The following is a 27,098-nucleotide window of genomic DNA, read 5'->3' as shown; positions in this document are numbered from 1 at the left end:
TGAACAGAAAAATAACCCTCTAGCAGATTTAACCATTTATCTACGGCATCTGCGTCTATCTGACCCTCGAATATGGGGATTTCAAAATTAACTTGTACCTTAAAGGGTGTGGCGTTTCCAGAGTAGCTGCTGGAAGCCGATGCGTTGCTTCTGGGTAGCCGCTGAAGGATCTGGGCAAAGCTTTCCATCATCGCGTTCCGTTGTCGCTCGAGGGCTTCTTCGAGCAAGATTTTGATGGGATCTCCTGCCCCCTCATCTTTCTTCTCGTCCGCCATGGGAGGCCGTCGGGATTTGCGAGGCTGGTCTTGCAAAGGTTCAACTAGTTCAAGCCCTAACTCCTTATATCCCGACCTTGTTGGGGACATGCAAAGAAAAACAGAGAAAAAGCAGACTGCTCTGATACCACTGATCCGGATTTAAACAGGAACGCAACAAATTACAGAGATAACCATATACACAACGATGTAGCGGAAATAATACTTCATTTCATTAATGGAAAACACTAAAATATGCTTACAACCAGAAATGGAAATAAACCAGCTAGGGCGACGGTAGCTTATCTCTGAGAAGAGATGTGATGGCTACATGCCTCTGAACTGTGTTACAATGAGGCTCGAAGGTCTATTTATTGTTGAGAAACAATGGAAAACCCTTAACATTCCAAAACCTAACCCTAGGAGATGAAACGCCAAACTGTGGGCCCCGTTTGGGGGTAAGTTGGTACATCAACTTCCCGGGGTCGTAACTTTGGCATATGATCTCCGTTTGACGCGTACAATAGCTCATTAGAAAGATCTATCCGAGCACTATCATTGTTGGAACGGGCAACATCGGTCCATTCCATGGACCCATGTTTCCCCTGGATTCCCCAAAAAACGTCGTTTAGGGCCTCAGAATGGCTCCGGAAGTTCAGGACCCGAAAAACTGCTAAAAATAGTAAGTTGTGCTACAATTAAGGAAACTGAAAATGCTGAGAAAGACAATGGTGGGGGTCCAGGTGGACTTGGCAGGTGGCCACCAATATCCACCTGGATCACCGACCAATCTGTAGTTCGACCAGAAGGTACTCTATACGATGTCATGGTCTCTGTAGATTCCTGGGAATACCCAACCGATTTCCTGATAATTAATCCAAAAAACCGACTGGATGGACACCCGCTAATTTTAGGTAGACCTTGGCTTGCTACCACCGATGCTTACATTGGTTTCCGGCAGGGAAATATGACTATAACCAGAGGACCAGATATTAAAAATCTAGTTCTATACCCTCCAGCACAGCCAAGTCTTACAATGATAAAAACTAACCAGCACCCTGCGTCATACCTTACTGACAATATCAGATCCCCGTTGACTGTACAGAAGGCTCTAGACTTTAAAGACCAAACAGAAGATGATGCCATCAATAATTTCATTAGTCAAACTGAATCTAGATCTCACACATAGTGTTTCATGATAGAAGCAGCATTCGATAGCGAACTAGAAGAAGATCCTTTGAAAGATGCGCATGACCAAACAATACCTGTGACTTCTGTTGCCAATAGTAAAGTAGTGGAAATTGAACCCGGAAAGACTCTAAATATCAATTCCAAACTTACACCGAACCAATAAATAAAGCTCATCCATCTGTTACAAAAGTATCAAGAAGCATTTGCATGGGATTACCCTGATATGAAAGGGATTGATCCCCAATTGTGCACCCACCATATTTATATAGAAAAAGATGCAAGACCTGTTCGTCAACCGCAAAGAAGACTCAACCCTCATCTAAAAGATGTTGTAAAAGCTGAACTTCAGAAACTTTTAGATGTTAATTTTATCTATCCTATTTCTGATAGTAAATGGGTCTCTCCGCTTGTGGTGGTACCCAAGAAAAATGGGAAATGGAGGATTTGTGTGGATTACAGGGAGTTAAATAAATCCACATAAAAAGATCACTTCCCTCTTCCATTCATAGACCAAGTATTGGACACTTTAGCAGGAAAGAAATTCTTTTCTTTCCTGGATGGCTTCAGTGGATACAATCAGATTTAGATTGCCCCTGAAGACCAGGATAAAACTACTTTTACTTGTCCTTGGGAACGTTTGCCTATCGAGTTCTACCCTTTGGCCTATGTAATGCTCCTGCCACATTCCAAAGGGTTGTCCTTAGCATCTTTGCAGATTTAATAAATGATGGACTTGAAGTATACATGGATGAATTTACACCATATGGAGATGATTTTGATCCAGCTTTAGATACTCTAGAAAAAGTCCTACAACGTTGCATTGCTACCAGGCTTTGCTTAAGCCATGAAAAATGTTATATGATGATGACTGAAGGGCTCATTCTAGGACACTATGTTTCAGCAGCTGGCATTCAGGTAGACCCGGCCAAAATTCAAATACTTTTGCTTATCCCCACCCCCACTACTCAAACAGAGGTACGCAGCTTTCTTGGATTTTCTGGGTATTATAGACGATTTGTAGAACATTATTCACACATTTCCGCACCTCTATATGCACTAACTGGTAATGCTGATTTCTTGTGGACAGAAAAATGCGACTGTGCTTTCAAGGAATTAAAGAAGCTTGTATCAACAGCTCGAGTCCTTCGAGGACCAAACTGGAATTTACCATTCCAAATCTCATCTGATGCCTCAGATACAACAATCGGTGTAGTCCTTGGGCAAGAAGAGGATAAAAAACCATATGCTATCTATTATATCAGCAAAAATTTATCCCCTGCTGAATTAAATTACACTGTCACTGAAAAAGAATTCCTGGCTGTAATACATGTTGTCAATAAGTTTAGACATTATATCACAGGCTATCCCGTTATTTTATATACAGATCATTCTGCTATCAAATATTTAGCAAATAAGCCTGTCACAAATGCTAGAATAACTAGATGGTTGATTTTATTGCAGGATTTCGATATCACAATCAAGGATCGACCTGGAAAGGAAAACCCTGTAGCTGATTTTCTCTCACGAATACCAAAATCAATTGAAACAGCAGCAGTGGAAGATCAATTTCCTGATGAGCACCTGTTTGTTGTTGCTGTTCAAACACCCTGGTATGCTGATGTTTCCAATTACCTTGTAGTAGGTAAGCTACCAAAACACTTAACCCCTAATGAACGTAAGCAGATTGTTCAGAAGAGTACTCGATTTTCGTGGATTGGGGGCTATTTGTTCCACACAGGGGCAGACATGCAAATTAGGAGATGTATTCGAGAAGATGAAATTTTTGACATCTTAAAAGCCTATCATGACGGACCATGTGGGGGATACTTTGCTGAAAAAATAACAACACATAAAGTATTGCAGACAGGATACTACTGGCCTACAATTTTCAAGGATGCGAAGAAATTTGTCCAAGCCTGTGACAGCTGCCAGCGAGCAGGATGACCTGGTCAAGCCGACGAAATGCCTCTGAGGCCACAATTAGTCATTGAACCATTTGAACGATGGGCTCTTGATTTCGTTGGACCCATCAACCCATCATCAAATCAGAGAACATATATCTTGGTGGCGACAGAATATGTCACCAAATGGGTTGAGGCCGAAGCGTTGCCTAGAGCTACAGAAGATTTTGTAATACAGTTCCTGTTCCACTTGTTTGTACGTTATGGCCTTCTGAGAGAAATAATTACAGATGGAGGACCACAATTTGCCGGAAACAAATTAGCTGCAACACTTAACAATTATCACGTCCAGCATAAAATTACTACCCCATATCACCCGCAGGCGAATGGCCAAGTAGAAAGTAGCAATAAGGTAATAGAATCAATTTTAACAAAAACCATTACTTCACATAGGCGTGATTGGGCTGCCCGATTACCTGAAGCACTGTGGCCTTATAGAAGCACATGGAGAAGTACCACCGGTTATTCACCCTATCAATTAGTGTTTGGAAAACAACCTATTTTCCCCATAGAATTCGAAATCCACACGTTACGAACTGCACAGGAAGTTGGCCTAGATTTAAGTGAGGCACAAATTAATCGATTACAGCAGATTAATGAATTGGACGAAATCAGGCTCTCTGCATTACAGGATACAACACTTATTCAACGACAACGAGCTAAATGGCATGATGCACTTATCAAGAACAAAGTCTTTCACGAAGGAGACTGGGCTTTGTTATATGACTCTCGGTTTCAGGACTTCCCGGGGAAACTTCAGACTCGTTGGTTGGGACCATACGAAATCCAGAAAGTACATGATAATGGGACCCTCACTCTGATCACAATCGACGGTTCTGGATATGCATTCAAGGTAAATGGCCACCGAGTTCGTCTCTATCGCAAGCCACTCACTCGGGAATCCTTCTGTCAGCAGCTACGTCGAGACACTGATATGGAAATTTTAGGAGAGGAAGCAAAATCTTCCTCACCTATAATTCAGTAAGGAATGCATTTTTTTCTATAACTTGTACATAAGTTTTTGTATATACGTTTTCTTAACATTTTCATTGATCTTTCTCTTTTTTTAATTTTGATTTTTGCATTCTGCGTGTCTTTGCTGTTCCTTTTCCAAAAGGAACAACATTTGCCTGTTTCTGTGTTTCTGCTGTTCCTTTTCAAAAGGAACAACATTTGTGATTTTCTGTTGTTTCTTTTCAAAAGAAACAACATTTGTGAGTTTCTGCTATTCCTTTTCAAAAGGAACAACATTTGTGATTTTCTGCTGTTCCTTTTCAAAAGGAACAACATTTGTGATTTCTGCTATTCCTTTTCAAAAGGAACAACATTTGCGATTTTCTGCTGTTCCTTTTCAAAAGGAACAACATTTGCGATTTTCTGCTGTTCCTTTTCAAAAGGAACAGCATTTGCGATTTTCTGTTGTTCCTTTTCAAAAGGAACAACATTTTCAATTTTCTGCTGTTCCTTTTCAAAAGGAACAGCATTTGCGATTTTCTGCTGTTCCTTTTCAAAAGGAACAGCATTTGCGATTTTCTGCTGTTCCTTTTCAAAAGGAACAACATTTGCGATTTTCTGCTGTTCCTTTTCAAAAGGAACAACATTTGTGATTTTCTGTTGTTCCTTTTCAAAAGGAACAACATTTGTGATTTTCTGCTGTTCCTTATTTGCGATTTTCTGTTGTTCCTTTTCAAAAGGAACAACATTTGTGATTTTCGGCTGTTCCTTTTAAAAGAAACGACATCTCAAGTATTTGTTTGCATGGATTCCAACATTTGTGATTTTCTGCTGTTCCTTTTCAAAAGGAACAACATTTGTGATTTTCTGCTGTTCCTTTTCAAAAGGAACAACATTTGTGATTTTCTGCTGTTCCTTTTCAAAAGGAACAACATTTGTGATTTTCTGCTGTTCCTTTTCAAAAGGAACAACATTTGCGATTTTCTGCTGTTCCTTTTCAAAAGGAACAACAATTGTGATTTTCGGTTGTTCCTTTTAAAAGAAACGACATCTCAAGTATTTGTTTGCATGGATTCTTCTCTGCTGTTCCTTTTTCAAAAGGAACACCATCGGCATGTTTTTGCTCTCTTTGATGATTTATATTGAGGATGATTTTCGCCCATGTTCTCTCCAGTCTTTAAGATATAGCTATGGACTTATGCAATGAACATAAATCATGACATACCGGAGTCAGCGGATCATAGATCGCTATCTTTATAAGGCCTAGTATTGATAAGAGGACAAGAGGAGGGACACACTTACTTCTCATCTTCGTTGTCATTGTCTTATTACCGTTGCTCTGGTTGGTTATCTTTATCATGACGATTTCCCTATAAAAAAATTTCTTTGATTATTACTTAGGGATAAGAGCAGAGGATTTATATCTTCCTGTTGGGATGATAAGACTTCTTCCACCATTCCCACTCTTAAGGAGTGTTGAACCACCCTTATGTGTAAATAAATAAGAAAAAGTGCTTTGCAAAAAGAAAAAAAAGTAAATATGGATTATCAATTGTCAAATGCAGGATAGGGGGTCTCATCAAGAGCTAGCCTACCATGATCATAAGGATGGAAGCGAAGTGGCATTCCCATTATGGCCACCACACCAGGGATATGGTCCAAAAGGTACACTAAATAAACAGACCTTGGAACAGGGGGTCTCATCACGAGCCGGCCTGCCCACGTTTCACACCTTCCTTGTGAATGACATTATGGCTACCTGGTTACCAAGCCAGCATAATGGCCTGCATTTTGACAAAATACTCTTCAAAATACACACAAAGGATCATGGTTCCGGGGGTGAAATAAACAACTCTGCCAAGGTTATGAACACCTGTCGGTAGCAGAGCTCTATTAATGGTATCGAAGTCGTAATGGTTACACCAATAGGTATGATATCAATACTTCTTTGTCTCTTATATCCTATGAATAAGTCATATTTTATGTCCCGATGTATACATCGCATGAACACTCATTACCACCAATCATGGCAAAGGAACTGACAATGACCTCTGGAGATTTCGTACGATTGACAGACGTCCCATCCCCCGGCCTCGCATCATATCACGCAGGCTCTTATGTAAAACGCGATCCACCTTTTTGCCTCGATTTCGGTATTTCGTTGTCCATCTAAAACATGGCATAATTTCATATGTTGTTCCTTTATGACTTGGTTACAGAATGGCTGCTGCTCCTCTATTTGACGGCTGGGACAGCCTATCATATCGCGGGGGGGAAGGTAACCTCATTACTCCACGAATTACGTGTCAGCACACCATTCAGGGAAGATAGTGTACGAAGGTATGGCATGGTTTAACGGTATGATAATTCTATTTTTACGAAAGTTGCTATCCACAATCCATTTTTGTTGCATACTCTGTTTTTTTCTTGCGACGATCACCCTCTCTGCGTCTCAAACAACACAGGCAGTTGCTGTTCCATTGGAAATTCTTAGTGGAACCATGGGGGGAAAGGCAATCCGAAGTGAACCTCAGGAGTTGACAGTCTCCGCTGCTGCCCGGGAGATCCTGGAAAAGGCAGGGTGGCTGAATTATTTCAGTCGCCTACAAGAATCAAACGAAACAGTGGCGTTGGAGTTTCTGCAAAACTTTTCGGAGAACTACTCCATAGTAGGAGAGAGGCAGATAGCGGTCACTGATGATATAATTGCAGAATTCTCGGGACTACCAGTTGCCGAACCTGTATGGACGCTGAAGAAAGAAAGATTACAAAATATTATGGAGATTTTCCAGGATGAAGGCCAAAGCTTGACAGTTAAGGGGAAGGGAGTTCTGCCAGCAACGTTAGGAGTATCCTAGACTGAATTAGCAAAGATAGTGCAAAGCTACATCACTTGTGAAGGAAGGAAAGACGTGGTAAGACCACGCCATCTTAAACTCTTAGCTGTTTTGAAAGAAAAATGTTCTGTAAATCTGCCTGCACTTTTAAATTTATTATTGCATGATGCGGCCCGAAGCCTGAAAAAGGCACAGCACGTAGAAACAGTTGTTAGCCACCATGGATTGATTCGATTAATAGTGAGCCATAGTCTCACTCAACAGCAGAGCAGCTGGGAGGAGCTCATTGCAATGATCGAGGGGGGATTGGTTGCACCATCCCCAAAACCTAAACATTCCTCTAGCACACCAGAACGATCAGAAAAACGCAGAGAATTGGCAGCAGAAAAACATGTTGCTCCAAAACGAAAACATTCTTCAAGTACACCGAAACGACCAGAAAAATTCAGAAAATTGGTAGCAGAAAAACCTGTTGCTAGTACTCCCGAACAACCTGAGAGACCAAGAAAATTAGCCCGGCTAGCCCGGATACGAGGGAGGCTGGAAAAGATCCAGGAGAGCACCAGCCAGCCAATCGAGATTATGGACGAACCTCCAGAACCAGAAGGAGGACCTTCCGAAGAAAATGCTGAACAATCTGGGGGCAAGGCTGAGCAAGCCGAAGAAGAAGTCGAGGAGGTAGACGAGCACTCCGAAACAGAAACAGAAGCTGAACACTCCAAGGTAGTCACTGAGCAGGCTAATCAAGAGGAGGAAGTAGTACAGCCGGAGGGCAGCCCGCCGTGGGACCTTGTGGGTGAAGACGAATTGGCCACGATCCTGGCCAATATGGGGGAGTATGGCCAACCCTCCAGCCTAGCAGGCCTCCCTGACGGACCTTTGGAGGAAGACATACCTGATAAATCACATACAGAAAAGGAAAGAGAAGAAAACCTGCCCGTTTATGATGAGGAAATAAGAGACACCAATCGGGAACAATCTGTTCCCAAGACACCAGAAGAAATTCTAGACGGAGTAGGAGCAGATTTAAGGGCTAGTCATGAACCCTCTGTTGAGGCAATATAAATCAAGAAATTAAGGAGGAAACAACAGAGGTTGCTGAACACTATAGCCCAGCTTCGACAACAAATTCAGATTCTGAAAGCCAACCTGAGGATACGAAGGACCACAAGGAAACGAAAAAGGGCCACTGCAGCAAAATCCCGTAGGACAAGAAGACGAAGGACTTATAGCCGCCCTGTTGGTCAAAACCCCTCGGGAAGACCTACTGCCGTTCCAAATGACATTGAAGAACAAATTGTTGTTCCAAATGACATTGAAGAACAGACTGCTGTTCCAAATGACGTTGAAGAACAGACTGCTGTTCCAATTGACACTGAAGAATGGACTGTCGTTCCAATTGAGGCAGAGGAACAGGATGATGTTCCATTAACAGGGGGACCACAACAACCTTTCATTCGTGTTAAGAAAGAAAAGGAGAATAAGGAGATCCAAACAAAGGCACCACCCTCAGGGGTAATTCAGGTTCTGAACTCCAAACAACATAACAAAAAGGTTCAGGTAAAACTCCCGGCCTCTACGGCTCTATGGAAAAAGGATCCGAAAACAAGAACCTTGCACAAGATGATGAAGCAAGCTCAGCAAGAAGCTGAACAGCTGAGAGAACAAACAGTCCCCTGGGAGAAATATGAAGAGTTACAACAGCAACTTCGGGATATTAGTCAGTCCGAGAGCCAGGCCTTCGAAGGATGGCAAAAGGAGCAAGAAAAGGTTGCCAAGGTAACTCGTCGATTAGATATTGTTGTTAGGCAGATGGACACTGTGTGTTCTTTGTATAATGACATTCTGACCTGTAGGGCCCCTGCTAAAAACTATGCTTTATTTTTGCTTGAACGATATTTACGATTAAAGATAAAAGCTGTTAGGGCGGGTGCCCCTATACAAATCAATACTGTTAATGATTTCATAGATTGTTGCAAGCATTATGGAATTAAGGTTCAAAGATTATTGTGTGAATTTTACTTGCATAACTTCGTGCTAGACCAGGAAACTGACTTAAATCCTGGCCCTTTTGTTGGGGACATACAATTGCAAGCCTTCGTTTCATTCGGGGTTAATCAGCTGAAATGGCTCAGAACTTATAACACTTTTCAGAGACAGGAGAATAGCCTAGACTTGTGGGTGAGAGCCGAGCCTAGAGACCCAGTGCTGTTATGGAGAGCACATAGGAACCTTATGAGAACCCCGGGTGTTATGGAGACATTAGGACCCATGCACGAGGACCTAATCCGACACAGTATGGAATATTTTCTGACTATTAAAGACCTCGCCATCGATGTTGCAAAATTCCGATACCGGATTTCTAACCCAAACATCCAGCTCAGGGAACCATTCAAATACGAAAATTTTGAGCTGGCTGCCAGTCGATTGAACCTTTATGGTGAGCGTATTTTGTAAGCAGGGCCATCCTGGTTAGGGTATCGATTTCGTAGTCCAATCATTTGGCACCCTGCACCCGGATATCAGGCCTTGTATGAAATGCCTGAAGGTCAAACAAATCAGTTCTTTGATGATCTAGTTGCTCATCACGGTTGTAGGCCTCCACACGAGGTTCCCTCTCCGGCCTATTCTCTTACCGCCTTGCATGTCAACTATAATGTTTTCATGAGGGCATGAAACAGGGTAAGCAGGGGGTGTGTGGAGCACTTGAAAGGTATGTTTTTGACAAACAATTTAGTGACTTTTCAGTAACAATTGTAACCTTTTCTGCATCATGAACTCAAAGAAATAAAGAATTCTAATAAAATGTGTGAGAATTAGTATGGAAAGCTTAATCACTGATAATTGTCATTTTTCTATGCAGGGAAAGGTGGAAACGAAGAGCTGTCATTCAAAAGGGAAAGACAAAGGAGGAATAACTGCTGTCCCTCTAGGAGGGAACCAGATGCAAACGAGATCGAACAGATCGAAGCAGAACGACCCAGGAAAGGAAGAAGGGATACCAATTCGGCGAAAAAGGGAAAGAAAAGTAAAGGATTAACAACTTGGCGAATCCCTCAGGATCTTTGATCGTGAGGGATCGCTGTTTTACTTATTTTGTTACCTAGATATCTCCGCCATTACTTTTATAAAAAGGAACAACATCGTTAAGCAAAGGGACCTTTATGTAACTTTCAGTTTCAGACTAAACTTTGATCATCAAGTCTCAATGAGACCTAGTTTACTGTACGTTTGTTGATGCGTTAATATAAAAGACTTGGTGTTTATTTCATCTTTGCGTCTGGAGTAATCTAAGGCGGTGTACCATTGGAAGCTAAGGGCCCGGCTCCGAAGGACACTTGCTTTTGTATCATTATAACTTGATTTCTGCATGGTTTGCTTATCTTTATTGCTCGGTAATATGATATGCTTTTCATGTGCTATTCCATGCTCTGCTACGATTAATTCATTAATGGTTCCTTCAGGAAATTCATGTAGTGACTCTGCATTGTATGAGTGAATCTTTTCAGAGTTGATTGCATGTTATTAGTCTAAACCAGCTATTTCAGTTACAGAGCGTTTGTACTGAATATTACTGTTATTGGATTCATTTGAAATCCCGATTATTGGAATCCGAAAGTAATGTTATTCTATTTCGAAACATAGTCATATTCTCCTTAATCGTCAGATTACTACATTAGTGTGTTGTGTGTATATATGATCGATTACTGCTGTTCCATAATTCATCAATGAGTGCTATTCCATAAAGTACATTCCATCCAATTTGCCTTAAGAGAGAAGATTGTTATTTTATAGCAGAATGTGAGTTTGGTTCAATAGAGCAAGTTTGGTTCTGACTCGCGAGACTTAGTTCATTTGATTGCTATTCCATTTACTGATGTTCCATTTTAGACTTGCTGTTCCATTTCCTATTTGCTGTTCCATTTTACTTTCTGCCATTCCATTTACTTGCATTTGCTGCTTTGGTGTGAGAGAAGGTCTAAGGCTGTAGTGAGCCTCAGCAGTCGCTGCCTAGCTCCCAGACCTATGGTCCATGCTCTAATTTCCTTTCGATCAGTTTCTAGAGGGATGGGTTATTGTTTCCGCACCCTTGACTGATAAGCTGCCTTGTGTGATTTTATCCTTTTGAAGTAATTTAGTCATAGTTCAACATCTGTTTACTCTTGTATTTTCTGAACACTGTACTACTAAGCATTACTCTGACGAATAGCCTCGGAATGAGATACTCTTTGCAATAACAAAACGTTCCCGGATTGACTTGTTAATGTGGGATAACTAGAGGTGAAAGAGACCCTTGTTACAGCTCTACACATACTTCTTCCTTGGGCATATTTTAGTACATCTCAATCTCGGATGTGCTAAAAGAAGCAATGGGTTTACCATGGTTTTGTGGTACTCAACAAACCCCCATTATATTTAGACTTGGAAGAAAGAATAATGGGGACCCTTCCATTTTTATTTATTTATTCTTTTTAGGATAGAATACTTCCTTGTTTAGATAAAATAGAATAAGTTTATATTTACTCTTTTATTTTTGAATAAAACAAGAAAGTTTAAGAAAATGGCACAAAAACTTTTAGGAATCCATTTGTAGTTTTAGGAAATAGATTACAAGTCTTACGAATTCTGAAATCATAACAAATAAATGGGAATATCATAAAAGGATTGGTCTTATTAAAATCTACACATAGTATCGAAGGTTTCAAAGAATAACAAAATAGTGAAAAGTTGATAAGCGATTGCGAAAAGCCAAAATGCGAAATGATGAAACCAATACTGCAATTCGTCAAAAGCCAATATCACATTCCATCAATTGATGAATGTTGATATTGCATTTTGTTAAAACTCCAGTATTTCGCTAATATAGATCCTGCACCTATATGTTTTTCGAAAATCATAGATCGATGAGTTATGTTAATATCCCCTAATACAAAACGTCAATAAAAGATTTTCCGGTACAATGACAAGTGTCAGCGTCACGTGAACAAACGTTTGAAAAATAAATGACCACTATGTGTAGTTCTAATTTCAAGGGTTTTTTATGATTTGTAATAATTTTGAGTTAATGCGAAGGGATTTTCCATAAAGCTTGCATTGAATTGATATGACTCTTTGCATCTTTCAAATCTCTTGCTACTTATCTTTGTTTGTTTTTTCACATGTAAATTCCAATAAAGAGAAGTTAAAGGACATGTCAATAATAATCAAGGTGGGGAGGAAGTATGTAATACAACAAGAACCAGTCTTGCCCCTATAGAAGTGTTTGAGATGTATCCATTGTTTACAAATACTACATGCACTCCGGATGCAGGTTCTTCCTCCTGGGAGGCAATATACAAACTATTTGAGGATGAAAATCCAGGAATAATGGTGAAACATGCTACAATTGCTGATGATTCTCCTCCAAATAACACTGACACATGGAATGATGTGGCCAATTCATTTCTCCACATAATTGTTGCCTGCCCAAAAATTATACCATATAAAAATATGATGAGATGGGTTGTTGACCATCTGGACATTATGGAAAGAACATTTATAACTCTGAAGAAGACAATTATTGGGTATTTTAAAGCCAAGGATTTAAGGAAAATGCATCGTCTACCTCAAACTAAGAAGAAATATGATACACAATTCGTCCATAAATTCATTCAAGAGAATTTGAATCCTGCAGAGCTAATCAGAGAATGACCAAACAAACACAAGCGAGAGGACATGGGTATGTATTCATTAGCATATACTGTTGGCCCTTTCTCTCATATTGTTGCTATGTTATGTCGCTTCTATGGTTATCCAAATACACAAAAATTCTCTGAAGAATGGGTGCCATTGATAGAATCCTCTGCTTATGGCTATATCAAGGATTGGGTGACTATTTTATCCAACAATTTGATCACTCAATTATGCAATTACAGACAAAAAACACAATGTTCTTGAAAGAACGACTCCTCCTTTATTTATGAGTGCCTATGTCATTGATGTAATTTGTTTTTCTTATGATTTTCCACCTCTAGGATGGAAATGGACAAACCAATTTTCTAGTCCTATATTTGTTTATCTCGATATCCTTTTGGAAACCAAATACCATGCTCGCTTCTACAAAATATGTCATGATTTCATGCTCCTTATCGAGTAAGAAGTCTTTGGTAGAAAAGCCCCTAGACTCACTACAAAAGCCAATAAATACTTAAATCCTATAGGAAAGTGGTTTGGGGAAGAGTCATTAAATTAAATTCGGGGTTTTGGTAGCCTTACCCATCCTCATGTTTTCCCTCTTTTTGTCCCAGATAAATTGTTGGCCAAGGAAATTTCTTATCAAACTGTTGGTAAGGGCTTAACTATAGTACTTAAATATGCCCAGAAATTTGCATGGTCATGTTTTCCTATCCCCTGTGGTACCTATGCCTTAGAGAATTTCAAGCATTCCTTAGTTGAAATTGAACAATTAAAAGCCTTTAGTTTTCCAACCATACTAAATAGGCCATATGACCCTAATGGCATAGCGAAGGATGTTACAGCACAGGCTAAGATCAAACCATTTTCAAGCGAGCCTGACAAGTTCGATGATTTATTTGAAATGGTTCCAGAGTATTATATGGTAGAAAAATTGGCAGCAGATCGTCTAAGTCCTAATGAATTGATTAGATTCAATCAATATCATCAGTGAAGAATAACCCATTTGCCAGAATCCTTGTTAAAACAATTTCAATAGAACTCAGAAGTTTTAGATGCATCAGCCTCCTCTTCAAAAGATATAATTATTTCCTAAGTTTCTGAAACAACTATTATAGTTGTTTAGAAAACAAGCGAAATTGAAGAGGAGAACAAATTGGATGAAGTATGGGAGGAGTTCAACCACATTTTAAGAACAAAGAAACTTGGGTTACAATTATCTCAGTTGATATAAGGAGAACATGTTACAGTCAATAGAGAGATTGAACAAGTTCCAGAAACTACAGGGACAACCTCGTTTACTGTTGAGGCTTCCCAAGGGAATACTATTCCTAAAACTCATGAGAATAAAATTGATGCCTAAATTGTCAAAATCAATTGTTTATGATGATATGGAAATAATTCTTGCATTCCCTACAACCGAGATAGTCCTAAATATTGGAGAAATCCTACCTTTGGACATATTTTACAGTCCAAAGCATAAAGTAGTAATGAGAAGGTCAAGGAAGAAATGAAAGTTAGATAAATCTCAAGCACTAGTTTCAAATGAAACTCCTTTTCAAGTTCTTTGGAAAGGAACTCAAACAACCCCTGACAAGGAATTGAACAGATTATCTCAGTTCGCAGGAGCTTACACTAGTTATACCAATGATAAAGATGCATAAATACAACTACTAATGAGAGAAAAATATCAAAGGATTGTTCAATTAGAACAAACTTTCCAAATTGAAAAGAAAGCAATTGATCAACAATGGCAACCAAACCTTACTGAGTTACAAAAAAGTTTTAATGATTTAAAGCTATAATTTGAATCCAAAGTGAAGGACAAATATGAATAGATACTACAATTGCAATACAGGATAAACTAGCTGAGGGAAAATCCAGAGATAAATGAAGTCCGCAAGGAGGCATCAGAACTAGATATACTCCTAACAAAGTAGAAGGCCATCTTCTGTCACAAATTGACTTTAATTCATGACTTGTCAAAGACTAGTGATTCTTTAGTAAACCAACTGTCCGATTTGAGGAAGTTTTATGAAGAAATTGATGAGAAAATTTCTGAGTATATAGATTGGCAAGACAATGCTCAGGGAAGATCAGCTGATCTTCCTCAAATTGAAGAATTATAGAAGGATATAAGTTTTAGTGACTAGGATATAAAAATGAAATAGGAAGAAGTGGTTATTATCAGATCTAGAAATCTTGCCTCAAATTTCACTGAATACATTACAAATACCTTATTATAGGCCAATCTAATTCAGGAATGCCCGAAAGACACCTTGCCAGATGTTAAAGGTTTAAAACAATATTGGTAGGAAACATATAAAAATAAGGTTCAAGATATTAAGAGTTTATCAGAAGTGAACCTTGAAAGTTATTGGAATTTTATAGTGAAGCCTCATAGTGAGTGGCTCGTGCTGAGGTCTCTCTCGAATGCAACAATACAACTTCTTTCAGCGCTTAGTGATGCAGTATTTACGGGACAAATGCACATGCAATCGGTACATCCCCCCAACTGAAGCCGCCTATGGACATATATGATCTCAGAGAGTAGATGAAGAATCATTCTGGAGCACAATCATGAGTTCTTGTTACAACAAATCACTAATTTAGCTACCCTTTATCTTAGATTAGTTTGTTGAAGACTTTTATTTTAAGTTAACCATTTTTTTAATATTAATAGGTTATTTAAATCCCTTTAATTCATTTAGAAATGGGTCCAGAATTTTGAGAAGACAACTTTGAACTTGCACTATTGTTTGATCCAAAGTTATCTAATTGAGAATCTAAGACTGAAAGCTATCTTTTTCATAATCAGAGCGCTAATGCATCTGGTACTATTATCTTTATTATATCATTATGTGTTACTAAATTAGATAGTGAATCTCTTTTGTGTTATTTTTTTATATAAATGCTTTGAAAACAATTAGTCATTATCACTATTGATGTGCAAAATTGAATGATTTGTGATTATGTATGAGATAGCGAGATCTTTTATGTGATTGAGTTTTAACCAACTAAATTAATTAACTATTTAATTAATTTAGTTGATCATATATGCTTTATTTTCATCAAAGTATTGAATGATCTATATTTTATATACTTTGTGAAATCTTTCTCTGAATCACATATAAAGATGTGTTATCCTAGGAAATAAGTATAATAATTTTATTTAGTAATTTCATCATTAGCTATAAAATCATCTCAGTACTTTTCATCTTGTTATTATATTACATTTCTTCAAAAAGGGGAAATGGTCCCTTTATACCCAGTCGAACCCACCAATGTCAATGGAAACAGAGTTGCTTTAAGCTCCTGACCGGGTGGTATTCCCAAATATTGAGGTAGTTAAGTTCCAACCTTCAACATTTTTGGCGCTAGAAGGAGGGCGCCCAAATATGAATGAAAATAAGGTATAATCCCAATCAAAAGGTCATATGAAGAGTTATTCACCCTCAAAATCTCCCCCGACTTCCAGATCTCACTCGAAATCTCTTACCCCTAGACTGGAAGTTGTAACCAAATATCCTAGTACACGCCCTAAGAAAACTGATCAACCTCCTTTACAGCAGTTACCTGATCAACTAATCATCATCTTTTCCCACTTCACATATTTGGACTCATTCTAAAAGTGTGAAATTCAGGATCACTCCATTTGAGTTTCCATTACCTTCCCACCAAAAAAAGATCCAAAAGTTTGAAGTTAAATCATCCACTTGTGATATTTTGTCTTCATCTCCACCGAAAACACCTTTATTTCATTCTGCTTCATTAGCTTCTTCTTATCTGACCATTTTGTTCAACCCTATCGCCCATTCCCAACCAACAGGTGCTAGTTTTAGTAGTATTAGTGCTAGGGCTACTTATTCCACACACTCAACCTCTTCTACTTCTACAACTTCTTCTATTCAAATTCCCACAATGGCTAATAGACCTCGGACAAATCTAGGTGTTGTTAACATGCCATCACTCCTTCATCCTTTGCCTAAATACAGAAATATGATAATCTAAGTTCAATCTTGATGAAGGGATTTAGGTTGAAGAACATTTACATAATTATATGTTGGCTATTAATCTCAAAGAGGTTGCAGAAGAAGATTGTGTATGCAGACTTTTTCCATATACATTTACAGGATCATCAGGATTCTGGTATTTTTCCTTACCATTAGGTTTAATTAATAATTAGAATGCGTTTCAAGAGAAACTTTTGACAAAGTTTGCAGATGATTGTATAACCGCTACCCTAATTAATGATCTTTCCAATCTTAAAACAAACCCAAATGCAAGAATCAAAGATTTTAATTATATGTTCAATAAATTGCTTAACAAGATTCCATATACTTCACAACCTGGTGAAGATGTACAAGTAGAATGGTATATTTTTGCATTTCCCTCTAATATTGCCATATTCGTAGATAGAGCTAATATAATCACTTTAAGTGATAATATGAAAGAAGCTTTATCTGTTGAAAAAAGGATTTTAACCTTAGAGAAGAAAACCATTCTAGAAGAGAAAAAATCTAAGAAAGTGACTTTCAAAGAAGATACCAAAAATAATCCATATAAAGACCCTTTCGATTAGAAGGATTACATAAAATACTTGAAAAAATGTCAAATGAAATGGTTGAGATTAAAAAACAGGTCTTAGATTCGTCAAAAAATCGTGTTAGACCATTTAAGAAAGCTCAGTCTTCATCATCTTAACCACTTAATGCCATATCTACCGCTGAATCAGGCTAGAAGAGGATGAAGAATTATCTTTATCTATAGATGAATAAGAAGAATAAGAGTTGGTTGAAGCACATTGACTATGGGATTTCATCCTCACTACATCGAAAAATGAGGAGGAAGGAGAAGACTTACCTGTAGATACTAGGAGTAAAATATCCATCGATTCACCTTCTTCAAGTGTAAAACAAAGACCAATTACTCCTGTCAATAAGGATAAAAACACAACGAAGAATTATCCTCCCAAATGTACTGAATCCATCCCTTCCTCTTCCAATTCTCCTTCTACATCAAAAGCTCTTATTTTTTCTAATAAAGATATAGAGTATAATATTGTGGAAGATATGAAGAAAGTAAAAGCTAATATTTCCATGTATGAGGTAAGTAAACTTAAGCAACAACAAAAGTTTTTTCTCAAAGAATTAAATTTTTTCCTTACATCTCCTTTGCCAACTACAAAAGCCTCATTAGGAAAAGGAAAGCCTCTAGATGATACTCCTAACAAAATTGATGCCTCAGATGCAATTCTAATTGGAGATCGGTCCAATTCTCACACCCCTCCTTTTTTATTAACCTTTGAGATTTTCAATAAAAATGTTCACAATTGCCTAATAGACTCAGATGCTTCCTCAAATATAATTCCATATTCAGTTTGTCTCAAACTAAACATAACACTTGAAAAATATGTTGTGCAAATTGTGTAATTAGATAGAACCAAAGTTAAGGTCTTACGAGAATTAAATTATGTTTTAATAAGATTACCCTCAAATTCAAGGGTTTGTCAGATTATTGATATTTTGATTGCTGATATTCCTGAATTTTATGGTCTTATCTCAAGCATGGATTGGTTTGAGAAATTACATGGTTATTTCGCCACCAATTGGTCACATATATGGCTTCCTTATAATGGCAAATGAAATCGAATTCAGGTAGAGAGAGAAAAGCATATGAAACACTCGGTTACCGATTTGGATGAAGAGAATGAGCTTGTAGTTTTTACAAATAACATCCTTGGCAATTATTCTTTGGAGGCTTTACAGCTCATGAAACTCCTTTTTTATCAAAATTTTTTCTTCTCAAATAGAAAGTTATTCGCAAACAAATTTGACTAGATATAGTAATGTTGTAGATATTGTTGTAAATAAGCATGAATCTTTATTTTGGACACTTTATTTTGATGGTTCTAAATCTAGTGACGGTGCGGGAGTTGAATGTATATTAACAATCCCTATTGGTGAAAAGACTATGCTAGCATGTAGGCTAGAATTTGAATGCACTAATAATATTGCAGAATACGAAGCATTACTATAAGGATTGTATAAAGCAATAAATTTTGGTGTTAAATATCTTCAAATCTTTGGTGATTCTGAAATCATTATAAAACAAGTTAGAAACAATATCCATTGTGTTTCAAGTCACCTTAGGCATTATCAATCCTTAATTCAAAATCTTACTTCACATTTTGTAGCATTCAATATTTCTCCAATACCAAGGATACAAAATGCCAGTGTTGATCTTTTGGCCAATGTTGCATCTAAATTAATCCCACTTGAATATTTTAGTCCAAACATATTTTCTATAGAGTTGATTTTTCGCCCATCTGATGAGCCCCAAATTTGGTAACATTTTGGGCTCATTTGGCCTAATTACCCTTGTTCAATCCTTCATTTTTCATAACTTATGCATTATTTTTTAGTATGTTTATGTCATTTTTATGAATAAGGGTAGTCACTATTCCTAGGTGGCTAACACGTGCTCATTTCAGGATTTTTTGACACATGTTGGAGCAAAACCGAGCAGACATGGGCTAGGAGACAGCCAAGCTTGGGTTGAGGATTCGTGGGGGGTTGTCTATGGCATTAAATAGCCTCCCTCGGGATCTTCACCCCCAACTCTGAGCTCCAAAGGCCACCGAAACCGGATCTAGAAGGCAGCCAAACAGATTTCTTGGAAGGAGTTGTTCACTCACAGTTTGGGCAGCCAAGTCCCATAGATTTAGGAGGCCAACTAGGGCCTCGTGGTGTATAAATGTTAAGGCCTCAGCCTTCGAAAAGGACTTTTTGAAAAACTCTTGCATATTCTGTACTACAGTGCTGCTAGCTCTGTTTTGTTCTTTTGTAGCCATTGTTGGCATAACTCTTGACTTATGAATATTTTTTGATAATGGGAAGCAGTCAGATTTGATATCAGCTCTGAGTTTTCTATAGGAGCCATAGCTCTTGGGGTTGGGCCTAACCTGAGAGCCTAGGGCATCCTTCTTTGTATTGTTATCTTTCCTTTAAGCACTGTGATTTTCCTTTTATGCATTTGAAACGTGGTTTTGTTGAGCAAGATTTAGTTGTGTTGGTTAAATAGGTCATTGTTGAGGAATATAATTGCTTCAAATGTGTAGAATAGATTGATAGGATAATAATTGATAAAGCTCCAGAAAAAGGGTTGCCTGCACTCTCAGTTTCACCTCTCCCTTATTGGATCAGGGGCTAGAATTGCAGAAACAGTGCTGCCCAACAAAAACACTAGTTTGCTTGACCATGCAATCTTTGGTGTAATGTCTTCATTTGTAGAAGTTAGTCATGCATTCAGACCTTTGTGGATGTTTCTTTGATTAAGTTCTGTACATGGTTCTCTTTGGAAATAAAGCTGTTGTTCATTTGTTTCGTTGATAGTTAGGATAGGTTGGCTAAGATTTTGATTGTGTGCAGGATTTGGTTGATTCGGTTAAGTACACACCGTGCAGGGCATATCCATCTCTCTCTCATCTACCTAAGCTTTGTCTAGGCCAGCTGCTCCATCTCCTAGTTAGCTTCCTCATGTCACAGCTACTCTTTTGCCCACGTAACCCTACCTTTTTGCTATTCCATTGCCTTAGCCTTCCTTAAGTCAAGTTAGCTTTCCACATCCTCTCATCACTTCATCCATCAGTCACTGGGTCATTTTAGACCCCTACCCTACCCCTCTATCCATTCATGCATCCTCTTTCACTCACCCATCCTCCAAAATCCAATTTTAGAACATCATGTAGAAATTCCTGAACATCCTGTAGAAATCCCTGAAACATCCTGTAGAACCCCTGCAGACTTCCTGTAGAAGCTCACAAGTGAGGTTGCTGGATAGCCAAACTTTGTGAAACTCTCTGGAAGGGTGTTAGGGACTCCTTAGACCTTCTCTGAGCCTTCCCAACCTTTTCCAAGCATTCCCCTTCCTTGATCCACCCCCGCACAGTAAAGAGACAGTTAAAACACATGCATGATAATTCTGATAGCTTATTTGAAAACACAAAAAGATGCTTCCTTCAGATAGAGATAGCTTAGGCATGTGCATTTTACCTTCATAGAAGTAATGGCATCTCTTCTAATAGTTTTCATTCTCTCCTCTGCATTAGTAGGACTAGCTGGTAGAATTAGGGTTTGCTAGGGTTTATGTTACTTTTTGGCTTTCAGTTTCTTTCTGCAAGTAGATCAGCTTCCTCTAAGTTAGCTTCCATCCATCAGTTAAAAGGCTTCTTCTAAGAGCTCATAGAAGTTGGCTTGAGCCCTAGCGGACTTGTGCCAGCTGACCAAGTGACAGCTGCGGCAAGAGCTAGTACTTGTGCATACAACACCGTCGCTTCCAAGTTTGTTACGAACTACCGGGTTGATAAAATTAAAGAAGGGAGTTCCAGGAGTTGCAACATTATTGCTTCAATACTGGGTCCCACCATCTTTTTGGCGTCGTTGCTAGGGAAGCGTCAGAGTATTGGTGATTGTTGCTTTTCTTCTATTTTCCTACACTCGCCTTCTGCTAGATAGTTTATTTCATTTCCATCCTGCAATTTCATTTCCGCAAAAGTAAAATAGATATTTCCTGCTTTCATAGATTAGCATTTCAATTCTGCAAGCGTAGATTAGCAATTTCAATTCTGCAAGCGTAGACTAGCATTTCATTCCTGCAATTTCATTTGAGCAAAATAGATTAGCCATTTCCTGCTTTCATTTCAATTCCGCATTTTCTTTTCAGCAAGATAGCTAGTTGTAGTTCAATCTATTTCAGTTTTGCAGGTACAAGCAGAAAAAGAAAAAAGCAATCAAAAGCCTTTCCATTTCATGCCTCGTAGGAACAGAGATAAAACCGGAAAATTCTTACCCAACACCCCCACCACTTCACTGAGTCACCCTTCTCTCTTCTTTGGTGACAGTGATCCAGAAGAACCTATAGGCGAGCCTCCTGAGATACACAAAGATCCTATACTAGAAGAAGAGTTAGAAACCACTCCACCTGAAGCCATGGTTGAGAGTGGAAGAGAAGATGAGAGAATAGAAGGTGCCTTTCCCATCCGAGAGACCAATGGAGACATGAAAATGAAAAACATAAGCCCCTCCGCTTTACCTCACTTCCATGGATTGACTACTGAAGATCCTGATACCTTCCTGTTTGAGTTTGTTGTCCTTTGTCGAACCTATGACCATACAGAAGATGAGAAAAAACTGAAACTCTTTCCCTCTACCGTCAAGGATGCAGCATTACGCTGGTTCATGGGTTTACCTGGAAACAATATCACCACTTGGGCTCAGATGCAGCAAGCTTTCAATACCAAATACCGAGACTACTGTAGGTCCAAGGAAGCCAAGGGAGAGATCTTTCAGATGACCATGGGAAATGATGAGTCTTTAGAAGATTATGAGGAAAGGTTCCAACTTAGCTATAAACGGGCCAGGTGCACACTTGACCCTGAATCTCTTAAGTTGGTCCTGCTCCGAGGAGTACCTGAAGACCTTTTAGATACCCTTCACATGTTAGCTGGAGGAAATATTTACCAACTACCTTATGAGGATATAAAGACAATGTTTAGAAACCACTCTAGGGCAGCCCAGAAAAGAGGTAGGGGAAACCCCCTTTCAGCTAGTGCTGCTTTCTCCAAGCATGAGTTTGTTAATCAGCTGGAGGACCTCAAAAGTGAGGTGAGACAGACCATTGCCATGCAACTTGATACATTCTGAATCCAGCAAAAGAAAGAGGAAGCTGAGAGGGCTTTGGCCATCTTCTGTCCTAGGTGTACAAGGAAGCACCATAGGAACGAGTGTCCATTACACTCGGTAGAGGTATGTTTCGTTTGTGAGGAGGATCGCCCCACAAACCAATGCCCAACCTTACCTGGGTTCAAGGCCATGTACCAAGGAACCGAGGCACCCACTGAACCTCTCTACTTCCTCAACCAAAGGAGGCCGCATGGACCTAGACCTTACCGGCAGGGGATGCAAGGGACATCCCAAGCTTATTATAGCCCTAACCAATCTGCTCCTATGCCTTTTTGGGGTCCCCCTGCTCATCGTTCCTTGTTTGTGCCTCCTCCATGGTCTTACCCACCTCAATACCATACTCAGCCCACTACTCATTCGTTTCACTCCCATGTCCAGCCACAGCCTCAGTGGAATGCACCTCAACCGGGGTGGAGGCCCTAGTAAAACACTCCTCCCACCATTTTGCCTCCACCACCAATTCAACCACAACCATCACCTCCTGCTCCTCCAAGACAACCCCAAATTCCTGCTCAACCAAACCCGAACCATAACAACCGACAGACCCAACAGGTATATAACGGGGAAACAACATGCCCTACCTATGCTGTGGAGATCCAGGAGATCAACCTGCGATCCGGGAAGACTCTTCCGGATCGCCAACCTCCTCCCCTAGAGGACAAGGAAGATAAATAGGAAAGTGAACCCAAGGCCACTCCACCCTTTCCTGAAAGACTAACAGTCACCACACAACCCGACCCAGAGGAGAATGAGCTTCTGGGAGAACTCAAACGGTTGTGTGTGAGAATACCACTTCTCCAAGCCATCAAATATGTACCGATATACAACAAATTGGTTAAGGAAAAGTGTTTCAGGCACCCAGGCAGGCGAAAAAGAGATGACTCAACCATCAATGTCATAGGACAACTGTCTGATCTTATGTTGGGGCAAGTAATCTGTCCAAAGTATTTGGATCCTCGGAGTCCTGTAGTTGATGTCCACATCAATGGCACCATCATACCCCACACTTTGATTGATTTAGGGGCTGCCATTAATGTGATGACCAGGGATACCATGCTCAAACTCAACCTTCAAGGTTCCTTAAGGAAGACCTCGACGGTCCTGTAGTTGGCAGGTCGTTCCACCGTGACTCCCGAAGGGATTGTGGAGGATGTCTTGGTCTCCGTTGACTCTTGGGAGTATCCTGCGGACTTCTTGGTTCTTCAACCAAAGGCAAAGATTACTGGATACCCCCTTATTTTTGGAAGACCTTGGTTAGCCACTGTGGATGCTTACATAAGCTGCCGAGCAGGAAACATGACCATCAAAAATGGTCCTATGTCCAAGCAGCTAGTCCTATACCCTCCTGCCCAACCTCTATTAGAGCATGACTTACCACTTTGGTTGGAAGAAGGAGAAGAGGATGAGGTGTACTCTGCACCCTTGTGCACCTTAGAAACCACTAGGGGAGGTCCTCAAACCGAGGACGATTTGATTGAGACCTTGATTCAGAATCAGCCTTCCAGTGCATTGTCCTTAGAGAAATTGGTGGAAGATACTCAAGCCAGCACCTTAGTGGACCTTTGTGTGACTGATCCACTCTCTCCCAGAGTAAAAAATGTGGATTTTGGCCCCAAGAGAATGTTAAAGATCAGCTCCTCCCTATCTCTTTCCCAGGAAAAGGAACTGTATAGTCTGTTGGCCAGTCATCTAGATGCTTTCGCCTGGAACTATAAGGAGATGAAAGGAGTCCATCCTTCGGTCTGTACCCATCACATCTACATCAAAGAAGATTGTAAACCGGTTAGGCAACCTCAGAGGAGAATGAATCCAGCCCTTAAGGACATTGTCAAAGAAGAGTTGCAAAAACTGTCGGATGCAGGATTCATCTACCCCATCTTAGATAGCGAGTGGGTGTCCCCTCTGGTGTTGGTACCCAAGAAAAATGGAAAGTGGAGAATCTGTGTGGACGACCAAGAATTGAACAAAGCCACCAAGAAAGACCACTTTCCTCTACCTTTCATAGATCAAGTGTTGGATGGACTGGCGGGGAAGAAGTTTTTCTCTTTCCTAGATGGGTTCAGTGGGTATAACCAGATCCAAATCAGCCCGGAAGACCAAGATAAGACCACCTTCACTTGTCCTTGGGGTACCTTTTCTTACCGAGTCCTTCCCTTTGGGCTATGCAACGCTCCTTCCACTTTCCAAAGAGCAGTATTGAGCATCTTTTCTGAGCTGGTCCATGATTCGGTGGAAATCTATATGGATGACTTCACCCCTTATGGTTCCAACTTCCAGGAAGCATTGTCTAATCTGGGAAAAGTTCTAACCAAGTGCATTGAGATGAACCTACCCTTAGTCCTGAAAAATGTGAATTCTTGATGACTGAAGGGACTGTGCTAGGACATACCATTTCTCGCCAAGGATTGCAGGTGGATCCTAATAAAATTTCTCTCATAAAAAAGGTTCCACCTCCTCATAAGGTAAGAGATGTTCGGAGTTTCTTAGGCTTAGCAGGATAGTATAGAAGATTTATTAAAGACTTCAGTAAGCTAGCCTCGCCACTGTTTGGCCTCTTAGCAAAGGATGTTGAGTTCAAATGGACGGACGATTGTCAAAGGGCTCTGAATGAATTAAAGGATAAGTTGGTGTCCGCCCCGATATTGAGAGGTCTAAACTGGGCCCTATCTTTCCACATCCACACTGATGCCTCGAACAAAGCCATAGGGGCAGCCTTGGGACAGGTTGAACAAAAAATCCCATATGCCATATACTTTGTCAGCAAAAACTTATCCAAGGCAGAACTGAATTATACTGTAACTGAGAAAGAGTTCTTGGCCGTGGTCCATGCCCTGAACAAGTTCCGCCACTACATCACTGGCTATCAAACATTTGTACATACTGATCACGCTGCAATTCGATATTTAATGAATAAACCAGATGTGAATGCTCGTATTATTAGATGGTTACTTCTGTTGCAACAGTTTGATTTGACTATCGTTGACAAACCAGGTAAAGAAAATGTTGTTGCTGACTTCTTGTCTAGACTGGATTTACCTGCAGGTGAAGATGGAACAGTGGATGACCAGATGCCAGATGAACATCTGTTTGCTATCTCAGTACTCTCTCCATGGTTTGCTGATATAACAAACTACCTGGTCTTAGCACAGTTCCCTCCACATCTATCTTCAAAAGAGAAAAGCAGAATTGTAAGGAAGAGTGCCTCATTCACTTGGATCGGGGGAAACCTGTTCAAACTTGACCCCGATCAGGTCTTAAGGTGTTGCGTCAGGGAGGAGGAAGTCTTTGACATCCTCCTAACCTGTCATGATGGGCCTTGTGGAGGAAATTTTGCAGCCAAGAGGACTGCCTTCAAAGTTCTACAGGAAGGCTACTATTGGCCCAAGTTTCATCAAGATGTCAAGAGATATATCAGCTAATGTGATCGATGCCAAAGGATGGGGAAGCCGACCCCAAGGGACGAAATGCCTCTCCAACCTCAAGTGACTCTTGAACCATTTGAGAAGTGGGGTATGGATTTTGTGGGTCCTATCAATCCTCCTTCAAGGCAAAGGTCTTACATCATTGTGTGCACAAACTATTTGACAAAGTGGGCAGAAACCAAGGCAATCAAAGCAGCTACAGAAGAGAAGGTGGTTGAGTTTTTAAGAGAAAACATCTTCTACAAATTTGGCTACCCAAGAGAGCTAGTCACCGATCAAGGAAGCCAGTTCACCTCCAACTTAATTGAAGACTTGCTTGCTCATCACAAGATCAAGCATAGGACTTCCACCCCCTATCATCCTCAAGCAAATGGGCAGGTGGAAGTCACCAATAGAGCATTAGAAGGGATTTTGACTAAGGTGGTGAGCAACAGCATAAAGGATTGGGCAGATCGCCTGGTTGAGGCCACTTGGGATTACAACACCACTTGGAAGACCACAACCGGCTTCACACCTTATGAACTGGTCTATGTGAAGAGAGCTTTGCTGTCAATTGAGTTCGAGTACAACACATTGAGGATGGCAGCTCAGCTGGACCTAGATCTCAGCCATGCCCAACAAGAAAGGTTATTGCAGCTGAATGGGCTAGATGAACACCAAATGCAGGCCCTTCTCCACTCAGAAGTGGTTCAACTTCAGAGGAAGATATGGCATGACTGGCACCTCAATGACAAGCAATTCCAACCGGGAGATTGGACGCTGCTGTATGATTCCAGACATAAGGATTTCAAGGGGAAGCTGAGGACAAGACGACTAGGACCATATGCAGTGGAGAAGTGTAATGATAATGGGTTTGTTCTTATTCGGACAATTGATGAGGAAGCCATCCCCATGCTCGTCAATGGGCATCGACTAAAGATCTACAGGCAACCTCTTTCGAGGCAAGAGGTCATCAAAACTGTGGAAAAATCAGTGCTGGTCATAGAGAAGGGTTCTGCCTCTGTTTTTGGCATACACTGAGCATCATAAAAAAAAAAAAAAAAAAAAAAAAAATCATAATAAA

The sequence above is a fragment of the Pinus tabuliformis genome, chromosome Q, assembly GCF_031772625.1.
Source record: "Pinus tabuliformis cultivar Carrire ecotype Pingquan chromosome Q, CPIR1, whole genome shotgun sequence".
NCBI classification, from domain to species: domain Eukaryota; kingdom Viridiplantae; phylum Streptophyta; class Pinopsida; order Pinales; family Pinaceae; genus Pinus; species Pinus tabuliformis.
The sequence above is the reverse complement of the archived record's forward strand: the minus strand, read 5'-3'. Positions refer to the sequence as shown.